The sequence below is a fragment of the Eleutherodactylus coqui genome, chromosome 4, assembly GCF_035609145.1.
Source record: "Eleutherodactylus coqui strain aEleCoq1 chromosome 4, aEleCoq1.hap1, whole genome shotgun sequence".
NCBI classification, from domain to species: domain Eukaryota; kingdom Metazoa; phylum Chordata; class Amphibia; order Anura; family Eleutherodactylidae; genus Eleutherodactylus; species Eleutherodactylus coqui.
Genome location: NC_089840.1, coordinates 141,157,967 through 141,181,330, shown reverse-complemented (window position 1 = coordinate 141,181,330; position 23,364 = coordinate 141,157,967). Strand labels below are relative to the sequence as shown.

At 44.1% G+C, this 23,364-nt stretch overlaps 1 long non-coding RNA gene across 2 annotated transcripts in view; it reads left to right on the top strand.

Annotated features, from left to right (window-relative positions):
• The first annotated feature begins 9,655 nt into the window (after positions 1–9,655).
• The window catches only part of LOC136624748 (uncharacterized), a 31,048-nt gene continuing 17,339 nt past the window's right edge, over positions 9,656–23,364 (top strand). Inside the window, exons 1-2 of one of the 2 annotated variants that reach the window (XR_010792418.1) lie at positions 9,656–9,743; positions 9,882–9,945. This is a non-coding gene — a long non-coding RNA (uncharacterized lncRNA). Of the gene's footprint in view, positions 9,744–9,830; positions 9,946–23,364 lie in introns of those variants that run through there. The other variant, XR_010792417.1, reaches the window with a different exon arrangement.

The following is a 23,364-nucleotide window of genomic DNA, read 5'->3' as shown; positions in this document are numbered from 1 at the left end:
AAGTCATATTCCTTACATGCTGTCATAAACCCAAGCTAGACTTAGAAAGTGAAACTCTCCGATAGTCTCCATACACCAGGAGTGGGATTATCCTACGCATAGGTAACCGGGGGGTGGGAGTTGTGTTTATAGGTTTCGCATTGCACACTCTGTGACTGCGCAGAGGCCTCACAGGTGAAATGGGAGTAATACACTGAAGATAGTCTGACTACGGATATTAAACTCTACTTTGGAGGTGCCAGAGTCGGCTTATTTTTAAGTAGGGGGGAATTGTTGTGGCCCAGTACATCTATTTCTGGCCCCCTCCATAATGTCATACATGTCATGTCTTTTGTAGGTGTGCTGTGCAAATTGTCTAGTCATTTTTATGTGTATTGCACAGCTGCAGCAAGTGAGAGGTTAAGTGTTGCATGAGCCTGGGATATGCTTGCAATGTATCATTTATGTCCTGTCATGTGGTATGAGTGAGAATATAAATAGGAGTGTGTGAGAGCGGGGAGAGGCTTGATTCTTCAGAGAGCATGAGCGTGTTGGTGGTGAGTCAAGGCCAAAATCCCTGTGCAGAGGTACTCCCATACCACTGTTCCTACATGGCTCTCCTGTGTCTGGGATCACCGTGTAGAGGTACATATCCTATTGTCTGGCTTCCTGCACCTCAACTTTGTGTAAATTGTACCTTCCGTCCAGTGTTTATTCTAAGTAAAGTTTTGCCAGGCCCTGACCGTTCCTGGGGATCTGAGGTACGTGATACAAGTATGCAGCTCATTTATTTACCGCCAAGGGTCTTTCTCGCGGGTAACGGAACTGTGACGTCACCTGTGACAATCCCTATGCCTGTCCGCAAGTTTATTGGGCATTCCTCACCTAGGGATGCCCGGAACAGGCCCAGCACTGCCCTGGCCGAGGCTACGTGAGTCCCTGTGGGAGGAAGCGTGGTATGTACTGCCATGACAGGCAACCATCTTACCCTCTCAGCTCCTCAATGTACACCCTGTGTCCGGGGTCACCCTACGGGACGCTGCAGGGTCACTGGGGGGCACTATTACTGTGAGGGGTCACTGAGTGTACTGCTACTGTGAGGGGTCACTGAGTGTACTGCTACTGTGAGGGGGTCACTGAGCGGCACTATTACTCTGAGGGGGTCATTGTGTGTACTGGTACTGTGATGGGGGTCACTGAGAAGAACTATTACTGTGAGGGAATCACTGAAGGGTGTGGCTTAGCAAAAGTTGCCATTTATCCCTCCTTTCTTTATTCAAAGCTTGGGCAGTATGAAGCTGCAGATGTATTAAAGTGCTGTGTGTACATGAGGAATAACACTATTTCTGGTCATCATATGACTTGTATCCTACATTTTTCACTTTTTCCCCCTTACTGGTTTAAAGCTAGTGGTCGGGTTCTCTTTGAGCTGGTGGGAGAAGTCTAGATTTGATGTTATATTCTATACATTGAAGGAAACTGCAGATTCTGCTCTCTCTAAAGGCCCATTTACACGGAGCAATAATCACTCAAAAATCACTCAAAACGACAGTTTGAGTGACAGTTTTGAGCGATCATCTTTGCATAACTCTAAGTAGCTACTTAAGACAGAGCGGGATACCCTTGCAATAGCTTGGAGAACAATGCAGCTATTTTGTATATGCAAACAGCTGCTTTGCTCTCAGTGTTTTCAGCTGGTGTCCCACTAAGAACTGCCAGCGGGATACCAGCCGAAAGAATGCGTGCGGCGCTGATAAGGCTCATCTCTAATTTCTCACTGGATAGAAATGAGCTATGAACGAACAGTGCACGATGGTCGCATGTTTAGATGCGATGATTATTGCTCAAAAGATGGTTTTTGAGCAAATTTTGAGCGATAATCGTTGTGTCTAAATGGGCCTTAAAAATCACTGGCAGCGGCCATACACTTACCAATGTACCAACCAATACAAGAGGGGAGGTAGAAGCACCACAACCCCAGCATGCAGACAGCCAGACTGCTAAATGGCGAGCAAACACACAGGTGTAAGGTACTGATGAACACCCACTTACATACCTACCTCAGGCCTTATTCACACAAGCATTTGTACGCAGCTAATTCAGCCATGATAAAAAATTGCAAGGATCTGAAGTATTGGTTTCCAATGTATTCAATTAGATGAACGATTTTTAGTGACATAAAAATGTTGCATTGAGAAATATAGGACATCGGCGACCGAATACAACCACCGATTTTATACGCTGACAGAAAAGATAGATCCTGCCCTATCTTTTGGCCGCTATATGCTGGTGACTCCCATAGACTTCTGTGGGAGCTGACGAAAAAGGGAGGGGAGGGAATTTAACAGAGGAGATCACAGCTCATCCTCCTGACTGTATACTTATGGTATGTAGCTTATATAGGTGAATACATTTTGGCAAGCGTGGTTGGGGAAAAAGCGCTGGAAAATTGTTCCAGCCTTTTTTGTACTCGATTGGCGAAGCTTATCGGGTTTATGGGGGGCAGACCTGGCTGTGCTATTATGAGCAGTTCAAGCAGCAGGAGGCTGTGCGCCCATTGATTAGATGGAACCAAAAAGATATCGGCTTGTAGTTGAGGGTTATGGCCCCTGCACGGTTTGGACAGCCCTTTCAGGCAGGCGCCGGGTCTTTAGGCTCAGCCTCTACTTTGGCAGCGGGCCAGGGGGACAGGCAGGGGGGAATAGACCCGGCTTTTGTTGGCAGTTCAATGACAGTCAATGTAAATTCGGTACGTCGTGCAAGTTTAAGCATGCCTGCTCCCATTGCAGCGCAGGGTTGCATGGAGCAGCTAAGTGCTTCAGAAAAGGAAGGGGAAAAGGGGCAGGGGTGTTCCAAAAAGGGATGACCCCAGTGAGGCTGGAAGAGATGGTGCCCTTTCTAAATAGATACCAGGATAGGGAGAAGGCGAAGTTACTGTTTAAGGGCCGTTGTGACTGAGAAACTTGGGAAGAAAGTTAGTTTAGGCCACATGGCCGGGCCGTTTCCAGAGCCTCCGGTGTCGAACTTTGTGGTATCGCCGCTTGGAGTGGTCCCAAAGAAGGAAGCGAACGAGTTTTGGTTGATTCATCACCTACCCTACCCAAAGGGGGCATCTCTAAATGACAGAATTGACCCTTAACTTTGCTCAGTGGTTTATACGTCGTTTGACGCTGCTGTGTGTTGGGTGAGGAAATACGGAGAGGGGGCTTTGTTGGCAAAGGTCAATATTGAGTCGGCTTTTTGCCTATTGCCAGTGGCACCGGAGAGCATTAGGTTACTGGGGTGTTTTTGGGAAGGGGGTAATTTCGCGGACCGTTGTTTGCCCATGGGATGTTCCATCTCATGCACTTACTTCGAGTCATTCAGTTCGTTTTTAGAATGGGTTGTGAGAGATACCGCTGCAGTTCAGTCAGTCATTCACTACCTGGATGATTTTTTGTGCGTTGGGCCTGGGGGGTTGCCAGTTTGTGCGACCTTGTTGGGAACTTTGCAGTGGGTGGCAGAGCGTTTCGGGGTGCCACTGGTCCCCGAGAAAACGGAGGGGCCCACAACCTGCCTGAGTTTTTTGGGCATCTCCGTTGACACTGAGGCAATGGTGTGCCGCCTGCCGGAGGAAAAGTTACGGGATCTGCAGGAGGAGGTGGTGTATGCACGCGCTTCTAAGAAAATCAAAATGCGGCGGCTATATCTTAGCTATTCATGAATGAATAACTAAGGGCTATGTGTGATTGGCTGAGCGCTCAGCCAATAGCTTAGCAGCCCTTTAAGGAGGCGGGGATTTTTAAATCCCCGACTGCTGAAAGAGCTTAATAGCAGTGCCAGGGAGTCAGCAGGAGGACGTGGCTGAGCGCAGGAGAGGTGAGTAATATTTTTTTTCAATTTTTTTACACACTTATTGATGATTATCGGGGAAGGGCTTACATTTCAAGCCCTTCCCCGATAATCATTCTGCGGGGCTTGGCAGAAAGCAGTGCTTTCAATGGGATCGGCAGCAGTGCCGATCCTATTGAAAGCAATGGGTTAGAATGCCGCGGACTTCTGCCACAGCTGTGACGGCTGTCACAGCTGTGGCAGAGGATTCCTTCATCTCCGCGGTCCCCGCGGGGATGAAGGAAACTCCTGCCACAGCTGCCACAGCTGTCACAACGGTTACAGCTGTGGCAGAAGTCCGCAGCATTCACCCTATGCTTTCAATGAGGCTAGCTCTGCTGTCGCTGGCCCCATTGAAACCATTTGCGATATGCCGGTTCTTTACCGGCCTCTTTCTTGCGCTGCAATGCGAGAGTTTTCTCGTGCTCTCGCAGCGCAAGAAAGAAAATATCGCCAGTGGGTGGGAGCTCTTAGGATGATGGCGTCATACTCGGGGTTAATAGTGGTGTGGTCGGAGATAGTTCCTAGGAGAGCTTGGAGGGGGGTGAGGTCCGTAAAAGGATTTAACAAAGTTAGGATTAAGCTCAACAGGGAGGTGACACGCTTTGTGGGGCGTCATGAGGGGATTGCAGTGTGAAATGTAGATTTGGAGGCTCGCACGGGGAATTATTGGAGGTTGGATGGTGTGCACCTCAATGAGATAGGGACAGATTTGTGACTGGAGGGAGTTCAGGAGGACATTGAGAGAGCACTGGTAGTGTGGTGGGCTGGGCAGGCTTGAGGGGGTTAAGCCGTGCTGACTGTGGATGGGGGGGAGGGGTCCCTTGGAGTCAGCAGAAAGGGGTGGTAGGGGGGTAGCAGGGGCTGGATAGCTTCCTTTCCCCCTTGAATTGTTTAATTCGAGGACTGTTGCCTCTGGGTTCGCAGGGCGAGCCCTGCAGAGTTAGTGGGAGTGGTTAGCCAGGTTATGGCTAGCCGGCCTCAGGGTCGGGAGGAGGCGACTTGAGGTGAGGTGGTGAGTGGTGGGCCCCTGAGTCTGTTGACTTGCGGCGGGAGGCAACGGTAGGGAAATCGTGTTGCCTGAGTTGGTATATGCGACGGGTGAAAGGTGCAACTATTTCCATTTTTTGGTGGTGAGATGACAGATAGTTTGGCGGGGCTCCAGGGATCTCTCCCCAGAGTTATTGACGGGGTTAGAATTGTTATTTATGTTTGATGTTATGTTTGTAAATAAATATGGCTGCTGTGGCCAAATTTAATCCAAAGTATGGTGTTTGTGGTTATTTAGGGAAACCGATGGTTGGAGGGGGTGTAGGTCACAGTAGATAGGGACTCTGTGATACCCAAGTCAAGAACTGCCGGAGCCGGAGACCGAAGGGATAAGGTGAGAGGCAGACATGACAGGGTTAACAGGGAGGGAAGGGGTTAATAGGTGAAGAGAATGCTGGGAAAAAAGGGGGGTAGTGGGGGATTGTAAAACAGCGCCAAAAGGATGGGGAGGAGTTATTCAGTGCTCGAAAAAAAGAAGCAGCAGTTGCCGCGGAGCCATTGAAGAGTCCCGCCCAAAAAAAGAAGGGTGGGGGGAGATGGGAAGCACAATTCGTCATGGCTGCTAGGGGGGGGTCCCTTAGAGTCAGGAGAAAGGGGTAGTAGGGGGATAGCAGGGGCTGTATAGCTTTTTTCCCCCCTTGAATTGTTTAATTTGAGGATTGTCGCCTCTGAGCTCGCAGGACGGTGCCTTGCGGAGTTGGTGGGAGTGGTTAGCCAGGTTATGGCTAGTCGGCCTCGGGGTCGGGAGGCGGCGACTTAAGGCGAGGTGGTGAGTGGTGGGCCCCCGAGTCTGTCGACTTGCCCGAGTCAGTAAATGCGACGGGTGACAGGTGCAATTATTTCCCATTTTTTTGGTGGTGAGGCGACAGGTAGTTTGGCAGGGCTCCAGGGATCTCATCCTAGGGTTATTGCAGGGGTTATAATTGTTATTTGTTTGATGTTATGTTTGTAAATAAATATGGCTGCTGTGGCCAAATTTAATCCAAAGTACGGTGTTTGTGGTTACTTAGGGCTCATGTCCACGGGCAAAAGAAGAATTAAAATCTGCAGCAGATTTTGACTCTTCTCCTGCCCGCGGATCCGCACCCCATAGGGATGCATTGACCACCCGTGGGTAGATAAATACCCGCGGATGGTCAATAAAAGTGATTTTAAAAAAAATGGAGCATGAAAAAATCTGGACCATGCTCCATTTTCGTGCGGGTCTCCCGCGGGGACGGCTCCCGCGGGCTTCTATTGAAGCCTATGGAAGCCGTCCGGATCCGCGGGAGACCTAAAATAGGAATTTAAAAGAATTTACTCATCCGGAGCGGGCGGGGAAGGTCTTCTCTTCCTCACGGTCGGATTTTTCTTGCTTCGGCTCGGCGGATGTGCCCGGCGCATGCGCGCGGCACGTCGGCGCCGTGCCGCCGCCGTGACGAGTTCATCCGCCGGCCGAAAAAGAAGATCCGGCCCTGAGGAAGAGAAGGCTTTCCCCGCCCGCGCCGGATGAGTAAATTCTTTTAAATTCCTATTTTCAGCGCTCATGTCCGCGGGGCAGGAGGGACCCGCTACGGATTCTCCATGTAGAATCCGTAGCGGGCCTGATTTTCCCCGTGGACATGAGGCCTTAGGGAAACGGGCGTTGGAGGGAGAGTAGGTCACCGTAGATAGCAACTCCGTGATACCCAAGTCATGATAATTGTCCTCCCTACAGGTAGAATGGTATAAATTCAGCTAATGCTGGGCTCATTGCTTCATGGAATACATATGAAATGAAAGTAAAAAATCTAACTCTCAGGATAGTGGCTGGCAGGGCGCTGCACTGGAGGGGAGTGGTTGGGATACACAGAGGAGACCTTCAGAGTGTGACAGACAATCAGATGATGGGGGCATCACACAATGACATGTAAGTGTGCTTTTTTGACCAACCAGAAAGTTGGGAAGTATGCACAGGATATTAAACAAGGACACGACAGGCGTATTCAGCATCCCAGTCCGAGCATGCACAGAGTGCTCTGCTGATCATTGCCAGGAGCATTTCTGGAGCACATCACGACTGGAGCACATCATTACTGGAGTACATCATTACTGGAGCACATCACTAGTGGAGCACATCAGTACTGGAGCACATCACTACTGGAGCACATCATTACTGGAGCACATCATTACTGGAGCACATCACTACTGGAGCACATCATTAGTGGAGCACATCATTACTGGAGCACATCATAACTGGAATACATTATTACTGGAGCAAATCACTACTGGAGCACATCCTTACTGAAGCACATCATTACTGGAGCACATCATTACTGGAGCACATCATTATTGGAGCACATGACAACTGGAGTACATCATTACTGGAGTACATCACTACTGGAGCACATCCATACTGAAGCACATCATTACTGGAGCACATCACTACTGGAGCATATCATTTCTGGAGCACATCGTATTATGAAGCACTATCTTATTATGAACAATCATCTTCTTTGTATGGAACATCCATGCTGTATTGCATGAACATTCTGCACTCCAGCAGGTCACATGTTTTACTTTATACTCTCATGGGTTACTCTGGGAGTAATCCAAGAGTGTCTATATTATAACTTGTTGGCAAGGCTTAGGCAGTTGCAGTATTTGAAACCTGTGCTTAGAAGAATGCTGTATGGAAGCTGCCCTTTTATGGTACACTCATTTATTGTGGAGAACAGACCCCTTGAAGGGAGGCTCTAGTACTCTGTTGTACTGCCTCTAGCTTGGATACAAGATATGATATGGATGGGCATGGAAGCTCTAGTAGCCTTTTGTACCACCTCTAGCTTTGGTACAAGATGTGATACAGGCAGGCATTGAGGCTCTAGTACCATGTTGGGCCACCTTTAGCTTGAATACAAGATGTCATATGGGTGGGCATGGAGGCTCTAGAACCCTGTTGGGCCAACTCTAGCTTTAATACAAGATGTGATACAGGTGGGCATGTAGGCTTTAGTACCCTGTTGTACCGCCTCTAGCTTGGATACAAGCTGTCATATGGGTGGGCATGGAGGCTCTCGTACCCTAATAGGCTGTGCCTAGCTTGGGTGCAAGATGTGATACGGGTAGGCATGGAGGCTTTGGTACCCTGTTGGGCCGCCTCTAGCTTGGATACAAGATGTGATATGGGTAAGCATGAAGACTCTAGTACCCTGTTGTCCTGCCTCTAGCTTGGGTACAAGATGTGATATGGAGATGCATGGATGCTCTAGTACCCTATTGGGACACCTCAAGCTTTTATACAAGATCTAGTAAGGGCATGCATGAAGGCTTTAGTAGCCTGTTGGGCTGTCTCTCGCTTGGATACAATATGTGATACGGTCAAGTATGGAGGATCTACTACCCTGTTGGGTGCCCACTAGCTTGGATGCAAAATACGATATGGGCAGGCATGGTTCCGTATGGTATCCTGTGGCATATTGCTCCACGTTTGCTGTAACTGAGGCTGTAGATCGTGCAAACTCATAGGCTGTTTAAGTTGGCATCCCACATTGTCTCATACATTTTCTATTTGCCATAAATCTGGTGACTGGGCAGCCATGAAAGTGTGACAATGTTGTGGAGACATTCCTGTGACCCCCTTTTGTGTGGGACCGAGCATTATCCTGCTGGAAAATACCTCTTCGAAGCTGCCATGAGAAAAATACATGTGGCTGCTATTCACCCCGAGGTCTCCGGACATGAACACGACTGTCATCAGTGCCAGAACTAAACATAAATTCGTTGCTAAAGAGCTATAGAAAACCCGATTCCTTTCCGTAGCGTCCAGTTATGTCATTTACGACACCACTGGAAATGGAGGCGATGGTGGGTGTCAAAAGCAGTACATGTAATGGGTGCTGTGAGACCAAATGTCCTTCAGCTGAGTACCAGGAAATGGTTCCTACAGACACAGGGGTGTAACGATGGCGCCACCTGTCTCTGGATGGTGGACAACGAAACAGTTGGAGCTGCTGGCGCTTGTCGGACAATCAGACACTTCTCTCTACTGGTGGTCTGTTGGTGGCGTCCTGAGCCCAGTCACCTTGTGTGCCCTCGCACATCCACTGGCCCCAACACCTCCTAACAGTCTAGTCAGAACAGCCCAGGTGGGGGACAATTCGTCGATACGATCATCCAGCTTCTCACATCCCAATAATGCGCCCCTTCTCAGACTCTGGTAACAGGGTGAAATCTTTTCTCTGCGCCACAGAGGCATCTAGTGGTCAACAAGCTCCACACAAGCGGAAGAAGAGGTCACTACACACAAGGAGCCTCTAAGAGCCGTTTATAGACCAAGGGGGGAACCATTTTTAGGATCTCAGATGACAAGACTGTTCATCTAATCACATCACAACTCTCATCATTTATATATCTGCCTGAGATGGAACTGCATGCCAAGTTTTGTAGCAAAATAGCAACTTCTTATTTTTGACAGAGTGTATTTGTACACTTGATGATAAAGCTTCCCTGTTTACTTGTATAGTTGACAATTACAGTATGTATTATGACTTCCTTAATTGGCCTTTACGAGTCTGCGTGTTGCTTTTCCTCCTTCGGTGCTGTTGCTATGCAGCAGTTCTTTCATGCTATGCAGTGGATTTCTCTCATTGCTTGTATGTGTGATCCTTGCAATAGTGTTCAACTATTAAGCTGAGATTTTGACCTGTTTTCCTTCTTCATGGTGTTCGGTGATCTTCATTTTTGTGGTTTGTTTTGAGCAGGAGAATGAGGCCAACCAATGACTCCACGGAGGTGTATCTCTGAGAGCCAATCCCATTGTGAGCGTCCTCTGCAGCATTTCCTTGTCACACATCGAGGGAGTGGCAGATACACAGTGGGAAGAGGTAGGAAGATGCTGCAGGTTTCATCCTCGTTCTTAATCTCCAAAGTGTCACTTTCAATCAGCTGCTGGACTGAAAAGTCTTCATGTTCTGCAATATTAAGGGAGGAAATTCAATAAATGCTTATGTCTTTTACTGTAGAAGCTGATTCCAACAAGCTGCGGCAATGAAGAGAGAAGAACAATCTCTCCTCCTGTAATCACAGGCAAGTAAATGGTTAACTATTTAAAGTGTCAAGAGTAAAGCATCATCCAACCTATTTCTATAGCCTAGTGGTGCGTTCACATTATGCTGAGAAAGCTGTTGGCTTATTTCTGAGAATATTGCAGCGATCAGCAAGAATAAAAGAAACTGCGCTTGTGATGAGAAAATAAAACATGTCAGCTGTGCGAAGATCCGGCATCGACAGCTGTTGGAGCACAAGTTGCGTAGCTCAATTGGTATTATATCGGATGGCTCTTGAGGAATGACGCCTGAACGATGTTCCTAGAAAGCATCCGAGCTGCTCCTAATCCCCCTCCTCTGTAACATCGAGCTGTCATATTCCAGAATACACTCTTGTTTTACCCTAATCTATGGCTGCTCCACAATCAGCGCTTTTACAAATTCTGATGTTCTTCATTAGAGTAGCAAAAGGACTATATGGACCACAAAATGCTCATTGGGGGGCGGAGCTGAACAGCTGGGCTATGGGTAATATTTTTATGGTATTGCGCAGTCTTCTGTATCTACTCGTAGTTTATACTAAACGTTGACCCATCTGACGATGCGTTATGTACAAACAACCCCCCCCCCCGCCGTGAGATTGGTTTGCTTTGTTTGTTGCGTATTCCGAAAGCAACATTAACTCTTTCTGTTCTATAGCATCAGTAATCTTCTTGACTTTTAAGATACATTTGTTTCTATTTTGCTTCCTGAAACATGGCATATTGTGTTGAACGAACACACTGGCAGGTAGGCTGCTGGCTCAGCTAATATTGCATGTCTATACATATACTAACATATACATCTATGCCAGCGTCAATCATAAGACATTCTTTTAGGTCTGCATATTAGTGATTTTTCCGATTACAGGTCAGGTAGTTGATTAGTGGCATCTTCCCCAGCATGTATGTATGTAGCTAGGAAATAGTTACAGAAAATGAGAAGCAGGATCAGGAGTGGGCTGCGCAGCAACAGAAGCAAGTCTCGGTCGCCATGTTGAGTTGACGCCTAAGCCTTAAAACTGGAATAATCCACTCCCAGTTGTTTTTCTGCATAGGATGACGTTTCCACGGTGCATTTTATTGTACAGCATGTGGTGTTCCTATTGCCTTCGTTCTTTGCAACAACCGATCTTTCTCATGTTCTAGAGATAATAATGTGCATCTGAGCTTTGTAGTTTTGCCGTAGGCATGTCAATATATGCTTTGATCACTAACTGCTGCACATAAGCCGGCTATTTCTTAAACAGGTCTGTAGAATGACCCCCCTGGAAGTAGAAATGAAAATAAAAACAACGCAGGTGCCATCTATAGACTAAACTGTGTGAATACGTCACTTCGACTTAATATAAGATATAGCAAATCATTGGGGGAGATTTACTAAGCTAAATGTGGTAGAATCATTTTGCCTTGCACTGGATTTATGTGTTTCTGTGCCTTGACAAAGGGTGTGGCTTGGTGGTTAAGAAGCCATGACTTATATGTTACTGCATGCAACAAGAATTATGCGCAAAGAATGCCAACCAGTAGGTGCTGTAAAGTTAGACTAGAGTATCTAAAATGTGCAAAACGTATATAGAGGCTGAGCTGCTGTGCTAAATTTGCTGCATTTGTAGACTGTCTGGTCTAAGTTTACACTGTCTAACTATTAGAGAGGCAATAAATGTCAGATATAGATCAGCCATAACCACCGATTTGAGGGAGTGGCTGATCATCTAATAAGTGTGGTTGCTTCCTCACTTTTCGTCAATGGTAGATGTTCATGGAGATAAGGATCCGGAAGCTGGATTTCAACTACCATTTTTTTTCCTCGGGACATAAGTAGCTACCAGAAGTGTCCAGCGGCGGCTTTCATCCCTCACTACATACAAAACACAAATGCACACTAATCTAGGAGAGATAACTTGGCCAAATAAGTGTTAAGCCCACAGCTAGCTGATACGTATGGGCAGCCCCAGAGTAGATTAGTAAATCTCCCCACAATGTTCTATCGTACTACAGTAAACCATTTACTTAAGATTTATCGTGAATGTTACCGTTATTTACCTTCTGTCATTCAACTGACTACTACTTTCTATCCACTGTTCTAGCTGACATGCATTGTGAAGGCTCATTTGCATGTTGTACAGCAATTATTTTGTACATCAAATATCCACATCGAAGAACTGGTGTTTGTCACACTCTTAGATGTAAATGGCTATCGTTGACTTTTCCTATTGAACTTGTTTTATAGTTTTCATAACTCCACCAGTGGCAAATTCTCACCAGTGCTCCTATTTGCTTCTACCATTCTCTCCCGATACCTATGGATATGTCATGTTGAAGAAGATGTCTTTCACCAGAATACCCCTAGAAGAGCTAGGACATTTAGTGTGACATTTCTGTTAGCTTTATGTTTTATGTGAGAGATTACTACTTGCCTTCCATGCGCGCCAGATGGCATTACGTCATGCGCATGTGCAGTGGGCCGGGGGCCCAGGAAAATTAAAATTAGTATGAGTATCTGAGAGCACGGTGCTGTCACCGGGAGCCACTGCATGCGGTTCCCGGTCACATGATCGCTGTCATCCAATGGATAATAACGATCATGTAAAAGTTAAAAAAGTGTAAAAAAAAAGTTTGCTTTATCTCCCCTCATGGATCATATCCGTGAGGGGAGAAATAATTACGTTCCTAAGGCCCCCAGATTTATCCACGGACCTTACTCCAGCTTCTGCATACGCATCTGTCGGATGCATGCGCAAAACCCGTGCTGAGAAAATAAAAAACCTCCCCGCTTTTGGCTACCGAATATAACTGAGAGCCTGGATATTTCATGGGGGGGATCGCGGTATGCGTTCCCTGGTCACGTGACCGCCGCTAGCCAATGGATAACGGCGATCACATAAAAGTAAAAAAATGTTAAAGTATCACCTCTCATCACGGATCCGATCCGCGAGGGGAGGCGAAATTACTTACCAAAGGCCTCTGGCAATGTTCCCACAAGGGATCTTTATCAGCGGACTTTTCAACATCTTCAGCGCATGCAACCGTAACCAAAATGGCGGATGCAAGCGCAGAAGCTGGGGAGGGCATGGAAAATTTAAAATCTCCTTGCTCCTCATTACTAAAGGTAGCCAAGAGCCTGGAGCAGTGACCGAGGCCATGTGATCGCCGTTATCCAACGGATAATAGCGATCACGTAAAGATTAAGACAGTTGAAGTTTGACACTCAACGGTTTCGGCCCGTTCTGCATACGGACATAAGATTAGGGCCACAATGGGTATGTCTCTGAATACAAGACAAATATGGGTATCCATTTTAGGATGAAAGTCTTCATTCATATATGTGCTGTACAAAAAAACCTTTTTTTATAATCACACAATTGCCAAAAATATTAAAATCAAATCTTTTCCCTTCTGTTTTGCTTACATTTATTCAGAAATTGTGGGGTCAAAATACTCAGTAAACTCCTAGATGAATTTAAGGGGTCTAGTTTTCAAAATAGGGTCATTTGTGGGGGTTTTCTATTGTTTTGGCCGCTCAAGAGCTCTACAAATGTGCAATAGGGCCTAAATCACCTTCAAGCAAAAGGACTGTTCTGAAAGCCACCGGCTGCTCCTTTCGGTTTGGGCCTGGTTGTACATACGGACATAATATTGGCGCCACAATGGGTATGTTTCTGAACAGGGAACAAACAGGGGGATCCATCTTGTGGTGAAAGTATTCATTCACATGTGTGCTGTACAAAAAAAACCGCTGTTTTTAAAATGACACATTTGCCAAAAAAATAAAAATCATATCTTTTTTTTCCTTCTGCTTTGCTTAGATTCATTCCGCTCCTTTCGGTTTGGACCACGTTGTGCATAATTGGGGGGATTTATTATATTCCTTAGAGTGGCCTCACATCTGCGCTGGAACCTCCATTTGGAGGCTCTTTCACAGATCTGCAAAAAGACCCCTGAGCGCAGGTATGAAACCACCCTTAAAAATACTATTCAGAAACATGAAATTGCAACCACTGAACAACCTTTTAAAGTCCTGGTTAAAAGGGCCAAAGGAAATGCAAAGCAGAGATTACTATCTGGCTGACTGTGCCGATTGTTTTTATGGAAGTCAGATGATCGCTGTCAGCCAATTAGCTGAAACCTGCCTACTGCTTTGTTGAAAGCAAAATTCTGGGTTGAGACGAACATTTGGTGGACAACAGAATTGAAATGCGGAATGGCAAATTTATCTTGCTGTCAGTAATACAATTTAAGGGGTCGTATGTAACGTCGTATAATATAAAAGATAGTAGCTGCATAAGGTATCCAATGTATAAATAGAAAAACTACTACACTTCGTTCTACTATATTTACTATGTCTTAAAGAGAACCTGTCATAAAAAAATCTGTATGTAAGCTGGCACCACAGTGTAAAGCAGCATAGCAACAACATTACATACATGTATGAAGTTGAACAATTTGCCAAAAACTCAAAATCTTACTTTTAACATCAAAATGGATCATGGAAAAGACCCGCAAATATCAGAATTATTGGTAACCCTCAAAAAACTGGACTAGAACCTTCATATAACTTAAACAAATGCATACAAGCATTCAAATGTGGCTCAAACAGTTAGGAAATTGCTTACCCATTATATAAGAAAATAATGCATTGATCTGGTAAGAATTATGTCCAATTATCATAGAATATTGTATTCCTTCAAAAAACATGGGTCAAAATTATAGGCATCCAGCCAAATAAGCGTGCCATATATCCACATGGGGAAAACTGAAGAGCTGTCAAGTCATATGAGACAAAACGTTGTGTAATTTATAATCAACTAAAATTACTGTGAGCTTGAAAATGTGCCAGGAAGAGGAGACATGAGCATACTGTCCTGTGTACAGGGAGTAGGGTCAGAGCTTCAGAACTGCATAATTTTAGTTAGAATCATAGAACGGTAGAGTTGGAAGGGACCTCCAGGGTCATTGGGTCCAACCCCCTGCTCAGTGCAGGATCACTGATCACGCAGATTCTAACACAGATTTCGGCCCAGAATCTGCACAAAAAATATGCCATGTGAATATGGCCTAAGAGCAGTATAACTGTTGTTATGCTTGAATTATTAGTTGGTATGATAATATATGTGCAATTTTTTTTTACAGAAAACCTGTGTTGCTATAAAAATTTTCTTGTTCAAAACACATTCACATAATGAAAATTCTTCATATAAGGACTCTCTCACATGGGCATTTTTTGCTTGTATGCTGCAGGTGTATTTCCCGCATGGGGAGCACGCAGCAACACACAATGCATTGCGTACCGCTGTGTGCCGACAAATCCGCATGCACTATCTTGGCGTGTATATGCACTGTGGCAAGTTGGGGGTCACATGCTTGACAAAGACCACATAGGTCGAAGCGTCGTATAACTGCATGGAGTTATAAATAAATCTGATGGACTTTTCCTAAAAAAAAAAAAGATCTGAGTTCCTGAGTGCCACTCCCTCTTTTGCATGTTGGATCATATCGTGTGGTTGCTGGCACCAGATTGGCGTTTTTTCCGTTCCCACGAAGTTGGTGTTATATGGTGTGCTGCTGGTTACTTTTCTCTTTGTCCATCTAGGGTTGTCCTCCCTGTCAGACTCGAGGCCTCCACTAGTCCACACTGGACCTCAGGTTTGCAGCCCTTTCAGCTTTCCTGAGCTGTCAACTTTCCCTGAGTGTGGCAGGAACTGATCTTTTTATCTATTTCCCGCCACACCCACAGGTGTTTTCTCTCTCTTAGGTTCCAGAATGCCTGTCTGTCGACCTCTGCAGGCCATTCTGTATACAGCACTTCTACAGCACCTAAAATACACCAAGAGAGCATGTCGCATTGTTTTTTGTGAATGCATTTGCGCACTGTGCGTTAAAAGTAATGTAAGTTGGTTACCGCATATTACAAGCACAGAACCTGCGTGTGTAGTATGCTGTAAAAAAAACCTTGTGTGAGATAGCCTTTAGCCCTCAGTTTACATGCAAAATAACACTTGTATGTTTGGTTTAATTAACATAAGTGGTCCCTCAGTTTTCTCAGGTACAATATTTGTAACTTACGACACATATAATTAGCTGGAAAACTCAGCCAATCAATCTGCATGTTTCACTGATAAAATGCCTGTGATTGGCTTTTCACTAGAGCCAGTCAACACACCACATACCGGGCAAGTAGATCCAATGAGTGGGAGCTGTGCCTGGCTTTCTAGTAGCTCTTCTCAATACAGTGTCTGCAATGTACTTTGCAGTGTAGGGTGGGTGCCCGTGGAGGGCATCTTTCAGTCACCCTTCTCTCATATTCATGCAGTTACATTCTTTTTTTATTGAGCTAAACATCCAGGTGTGCAAACAAGCACAGATATAACACAAACCCATCATCTGGGCTGTAAGATGGATTTTTGTTGTCACCCCTTTTTCCATCTTCTGTAGTATATGTTTTTTTATAACTGTTCTGTATCACCAAATGAAGTTGTAAAAAGTTTTGCAAACTTATTCCAAAGGGTCTTTTACTTGTTGTTTTATATACTGTAACTGTGATGTTGTTTTATTATTATTATTATTTTGTCGCCAGATGGACGAAACAATCTTAACCCCTTAGTGATGGTAATATGCCTTTTTATTGACCTCACTAATGGGCTGCACTTACATCTTTGTAAGGTGGTGGATTGGCTAACTATTGACAGCCAGGTTCCTGCTCTAACAGCCAAGAGCTGAAAACCCCCAGATCCTAGTAGTTTAACCCCTTACATGCCATGATCAATAACAACTGCAGCAAGTAAGCAGTTAACAGGGAGAGGAGGCTCCTCCTGTCACCCATTAGCACCTTGCAGTGAGATTGCAATGTACCAATGGGTTCCCATGGCAGCTGAAAGCCTGCCAAAGGCCTCCATGTCTGCCTTTTAACTCAGCTAATTAAGCAGCGCCTCCTCTAGAGTCTAATAGGCTGCTGTCATCAGATTAGTGGAATGCTGGCATTGGCTTAGTAGAATGCAGAGTACAGTCCCCCAGGGACTACAAATAGCAGCAAAAAAGTTCCTTAAAACATAGGTAAGTATATCCCCTTGTATATTGAATATTAATATAATATTATTAAGGGAGCTCACTTAGTACGTGGTATTGATTCTACTAGCCCCACTGCTGATAAATGCATTTACTTCATCACTCTGAAATGAGACTTGAATGCAATTCTAGTTTCTGACTAGGTTCAGTTCAACACGTTTCCCTGCATGATTATGCAGTTCAACAGGAACCTTATAGGATTTCCCTTAATACACGAAAGAGGACTAGTACAATCTTTCACTGGGTTATCAGAAGCATGATGATGTATACTGGCGCGGTGGAATGGAGAATGACTGAACTTGGATTATGTGCTAGGTCATAGTCATCCACCCCAGCTGTATAACTGAAATAGTGAATCAATTTCTTAAAAACAAAAGCACTGGGTTTGACCGTCTTTAAGTAATAAATATTACATATGTATCAGCGTCTCCTATCAAGTGCGCCTATTAGTAACAGGTAGAGTCCGCTGTATTGGCACTGGATTGTAGTATGTTCAAATGTACAATAGCTCTTAGGTAAGAACAGCCAGGTACAGTGGTATTCTAACATATATAACTAATTCCGAGGGGGATCGTATTGCCTAAGACCTAGTTCTCTATCGATACTAGTCTGAAGCCTGCCTCCTCATAGCTATTGCATCTATTGCCGAATGCTGGCTATTTCTGTAGTCCACCTACTGCTCCAATGAAGCCTATCTAAGACTCAATACCTATATGTCTTTGCAACATCCAATTAGGATATAGAGATATCTGATCTATTTCTAGGGCACCCACGATCGGGGTTCCCCGAGGTCTATTTGTCTGGTGCTCTTTGTTTGTCTAATAACCCACAGGTCCATATCTTGTTAGGTGGTCTTACATGGGATATAGATGCATTCCTTAGTTTTAAAAGAAATTAATAAAGGCTTTAGTTGTAGTTTTAAACGTTTATTCTGTGAAAGAACAAAAATCCAGTTTAAAAAAGAATTTTCCCTTCAAAACTCATTTCAAATGAATAAAATACCAAAAAAATGCTTAACATATAATAGTTATTAACGTGCTGGTAATGACCCAAACAATGAAAACATTTTGTTACATATTGCTCAAGGTGAACACTGTAAAAATAATTTAAAAACTAATGCCAGAATTCCTATTTTTGTTTTGTTCACCTTCCAAAAAACAGAATAAGAAGCAATCCAAAAGTCACATGTACCTCAAAATAGTACCATTAAAAACTTCAACTCTTCCCACAAAATACAAGACATCACAGAACTCCACCGCTGAAAAAAAAGAAATGTTCTGGATCTTAGAATGCGGCGATTCAATTGTTTTTCTGGAAAACTGTCTTTTTATTGTGCAAATAGTAAAAAACAAAATAAATCCCTATAAACCCGGTATTACAGTAGTTGGCTGATCAGGTAAGAAAATTATCAGGTTATTTTTACCGAATGGGAACCACCTTGAAAATAAAACCTTGAAACAATGGTGGAATCTCTGGGGCGTTTTCCATCTCCCCCTGAAAAAAATGCAATAAAAGTTCACGGGGGGAGATCTCTCCCTCACTCTCCCCCCCCCCCCCTCTCCCCGCGCTCCTCCCTGCTCACTCCCGCAACTCACCGCTCTCCCCTGCCGGCACCCGAATCATTAGAGACAAGCGGGCAGGTACTTGCATAGGGCACTACTCGCTCGAGTAGTTTGCCTTAGCGATTATGCTCGCTCATCTCTATTAAAGATCCATGGGTATCTTCCTACAGATGGCCACTCCAGCACGGCTGCCTGTTCAGGTCCCAAACCTTGACCTTATGCTTCAGAAGGACTCCAAAGGGAGCTGAGAGATTCCACGGCCTTACTGCTGGCGGGCTGCCTGGATCTTTCTTTGGATTTCAATGATACTGTGGAAGTCCGGCAAGGTGTGCAACATCATTATCTGTACACCCAGGGCTGCGGATTTTTATTTTTTGTCTTCGTACCAGACTTATTTTGAACTCTTCTCACTAAGGGGCTCATACCTTTTTATCTTTACAATCTATGCAGTTGGATTACATCCCAGTAGCCCGTGGTAAATTCTTCCTTTTTACTGTCAACATGCTGACACAATTGGTTTGATCATCATCCCTTTTTGCGTAGCTAATTTAAACTCTACAAATGCCTGTCGTCACGTTTATAGAAATGGTCACCATAACTAAATAGAGATATGCCAATATCTTTTATTAACTCTTATCTCTTGTTCTCTTTGTAAACAAAATATGCAAATTAACGCTGTTTTCTGCTTTACATATTGATTAATATATTAATAATAATGTATGCTGAATTTTACCAGTGGCAGCAAATGCATAGCGAACTACTTAAAGTAGTCCTGGATATTCATGGGCTGCGGACTAGTTACACCCTAGCTGCCCTCCATCAAGGGATTGCTTGCTGTCTGTCTGTTACTGTGCATAGATAGAGAGCTACAATCATTGGGTGGAGGGTGAGGTGAGTTTGGCTAGATGCAGCTCATTAATATGTAGGAGTACTTCTGTGTCTGGTTGCTTCTAACAAAATGCAAGTTTCTCCCAAACTGCTGCACAGATCCACACAGCAGATATATCACTGTAATCAGTGTGGCAGGCACCTTCTTATGGTGCTCTCAGAGTGGGGTGCAAAAAGATGGTAACAGAGACACTATAAAGTAGTCCTGGATATTCAAGAGCTGCAGGCTACCTACACCCGCCAATGAATGACAGCTATCTGCCTCTTACTGTGCATATATAGAGAGAGCTGCCAATCAGTGGCTGGAGGGTGGAGTGGGTGTGGCTAGCTGCAGACCATGAATATGTAGGAGTACTTCTGGGTCTGGCTGCTACTAATAAAATGCAAGTTTCTCTAAAACTGCTGCACAGATCCACACAGTAGACATATCACTGTAATCAGTGCGACAGACTCTACCTTATGGTGCCCTCAGAGACGAGTGCAAAAAGATGGTGACAGAGCCTCTTTAACATATGGGTTGAAATCTTTTGCTTGATGTGAGTGAAGACAATTTGCATAAAGTAATACGACATATCTATTACTGTCTCTTATCAGTATCTATTAATGAATAGCCCATTTTATAATGGTGGATAGTTATCTTTTTTATTTTGCATTAGTCTTCCTAGTAAGACTACTGCATTATATATACAAAGTATTCTTCCTTATAGGGGAGGCATAATGATTTTTTTCAACAAACGAAACCTGAGGGTTGACAAACTGGCACACTCTGTGCTGCTCTTTTGTTGCTCTGACCCAGTTTTTCCCATCTGAATGAAGGTTTATATTAGGATCTGTAATCTGTAAGAAGATTAGTGGACTTTACGCATACAGCCAGAATCTTCACACATTGCTCACGTCACAGGAACAATCTGCCCAGGTGTCATTGCTATGTACTAAGGCTTCATGCTTTCCAGCTGTATTTACTTTTTAAAGACAAATGACTAAAATACATAAAAATTCTATGTTCTATTTAAGAATTTAGTTTCCTATCCAATAGTCGACAATACCTGGTTTGTGTCTGATACCCGTGTACCACGGACTGTTTCAGAATATTCTAAAGGGCCACTCTGATTTTTTTTCATTCATGATGTAGCTATTCCCCCAGCATACATATGTGAGCTACCTTGGTTAGTTACTTCTCTCTATCTGAAACTCATAGCCTCCTCCTCCTTAGGTGCTCATGTAGGCTCATTCTGACCAGCTCAGATTTATGCCAGGCTCACACGGGGATGATTCCAATTGTGGAATCTATGATCGGCATCCACGTGGATGGTCCACAGCAAAAAACAGCCAATCAAAGGCATGTTAATTTCTCTTTCTCGATCACAGTCTTAGAATCATAGAATGGTAGAGTTGGAAGGAACCTCCAGGGTCATCTGGTCCAATTCCCCTGCTCAGTGCAGGATTCAGTAAATAATCCCAGACAGATATATGTCCAGCCTTTGTTTGAAGACTTCCATTAAAGGAGAACTCACTACCTCCCATGGTAACCTGTTCCACTAATTGATCACCGTCACTGTTAGAAAGTTTTTTCTAATATCTAATTTGTGTCTCCTTCTTTTCAGTTTCATCCCATTATTATATAGTCTTTTCTTGTGCAAATGAGAATCGGGCTGATCCCTCTGCACTGTGACAGCTCTTCAGATATTTGTAGGCAGCTATTAAGTCTCCTCTCAGCCTTCTTTTTTGCAAGCTAAATATTACCAGATCCTTTAACTGTTCCTCATAGGACATGATTTGCAGACCGCTCACTATCTTAGTAACTCTTCTCTGAACTTGCTCCAGTTTGTCTATGTCTTTTTTAAAGTGGGGTGCCCAGAAATGGACACAGTATTCCAGATGAGGTCTGACTAAGGAAGAGTAGAGGGGGATAATTACCTCACATGATCTAGACTCTATGCTTCTCTTAATACATCCCAGAATTGTGTTTGCCTTTATGGCTGCTGCATCACATTGTTGACTCATGTTCAGTCTATAGTATACCCAAGTCTTTTTCACATGTGCTGCTGCTTAGCCCATTACCCCCCATTTTGCATGTGCTTTTTTCATTTTTCTTCCCCAGATATAGGACTTTGCATTTCTCCTTTGTAAATACCATTCTGTTATTCGCTGCCCACTGTTCAAGCTTTTCTAGATCTTTTTGAATACACTCTTTCTCTTCTCTAGTGTTAGCTATCCCTCTTAGCTTTGTGTCATTGGAAAATTTGATCAGTTTCCCATCAATTCCTTCCTCCGGATCATTTATAAAAATGTTGAATAATACTAGGCCTGGGACAGAGCCTTGTGGTACCCCACTTGATACATTCTTCCTCTTGGATGTGCAGCCATTTATGACCACTGTTTGAGTGCAATCACTCAGCCAGGTTTGAATCCACCTAACAGTTGCCTTGTCAATCCCATATTTGGTCATTTTTTCAATAAGTATAGTATGAGATACTTTGTCAAATGCTTTACTAAAGTCAAGATATAGTATATCCACCGCATTTCCCTGATCAACCCCTGTTGGTGATTCTGTCATAGAAGGAAATTAGACTCGTCTGGCATGACTTGTTTGTTACAAACCCATGCTGGCTCTGGTTAATTACTCTATTTTTATCCAAGTACTTGCATACATGTGGTTTAATAATTTGTTCAAAGATCTGTCCCAGTATAGAAGTCAGGCTCACAGGACTATAGTTTCCTGGATCTACTTTCTTCCCTTTTTTGAAGATAGGGGCAACAGTTGCCCTTTTCCAATCTTCTCCAGGAATTTTCAAAGATTATTGGGAGTGGTTCAGCAATTACTTCCGCTGCTTCCGTTAATATCCTAGGATGTAGATCATCTGAACCTTGAGACTGGAATTCATTTAAGTTAGCTAGGTGTTCCCTCCCCATCTCTCTGCTTACAGATAGCCTGCATTCTTTTATTCCCCCAATAGCACAGGGAAGATCAGTTGATGTTCCATTTACGTTCTGAGAGAAAACAGATACAAAATAGGAATTTAAAAGTTCGGCCTTCTCAACATCATTCATAACCAATTCATCATTTTCATCTTGTATCTTTCATCACAATATTTCACAACCTTCTTGGACATTTCTGTCCTTAAGAACATCCAGCCATTAGATTCTTCCTACCCTCTGAGTTCATTACAATCTGGCTTTCTGAAATCCAACCACGAGGTCTGAGTTTTCTCAGGTCTTCCTCCCCTTTTCATCCAAAATTTAAGGATAGCAAGGTCACTGCCTCCTAAGGGCCCAACCACCCGTACTTGTTTTCCTAACATACAACGCAATACGTCCTCCCTTTTTTTAGGTCTGTTTCTTATAAATAAGTTGTGCCCTTCAAGGCTTGTATTCCAATCATGTGTATTATCTCTCCAAGTTTCCATGATGCCTATGACATCATATTTCTCTTTCTGTGTTAGGAGCTCCAATTCTCCTTTTTGTTTCCCATGCTCTGTTCATTTGTGTAAAAACATTTTAGTTTGTGATCGGTGTCTCTTGCTCCTCTGCTTTCTTTCTGAATTTTTTGTCTTTGTTCTTTCTTTCTACTTTTGATAACAAGATTCTCAAATGTATTAATTGGTTGTATATTTTTGCCTGGCCTTTCACTTCCCTTTCCATATTGTTCTAGTTCAAAGCTCTCCTAATAAGTGAAACAAGGCTCCCACTAAATATATGCTTACCTGTTTTTGTAAGGTGCAACCTGTCTCTAGCAAGCAGTCCATTATATAGGCGATTCACTCCATGGTCTAGAAATCCAAATCTTTGCTGACAGCACCATCGACGTAGCCAGTTGTTCACCTCTAGAATCCTGTTCCATCTTCTTATTCCATGGCCATCCACTGGGAGGATGGATGAGAAAACTACCTGTGCTCCTAGTTCCTT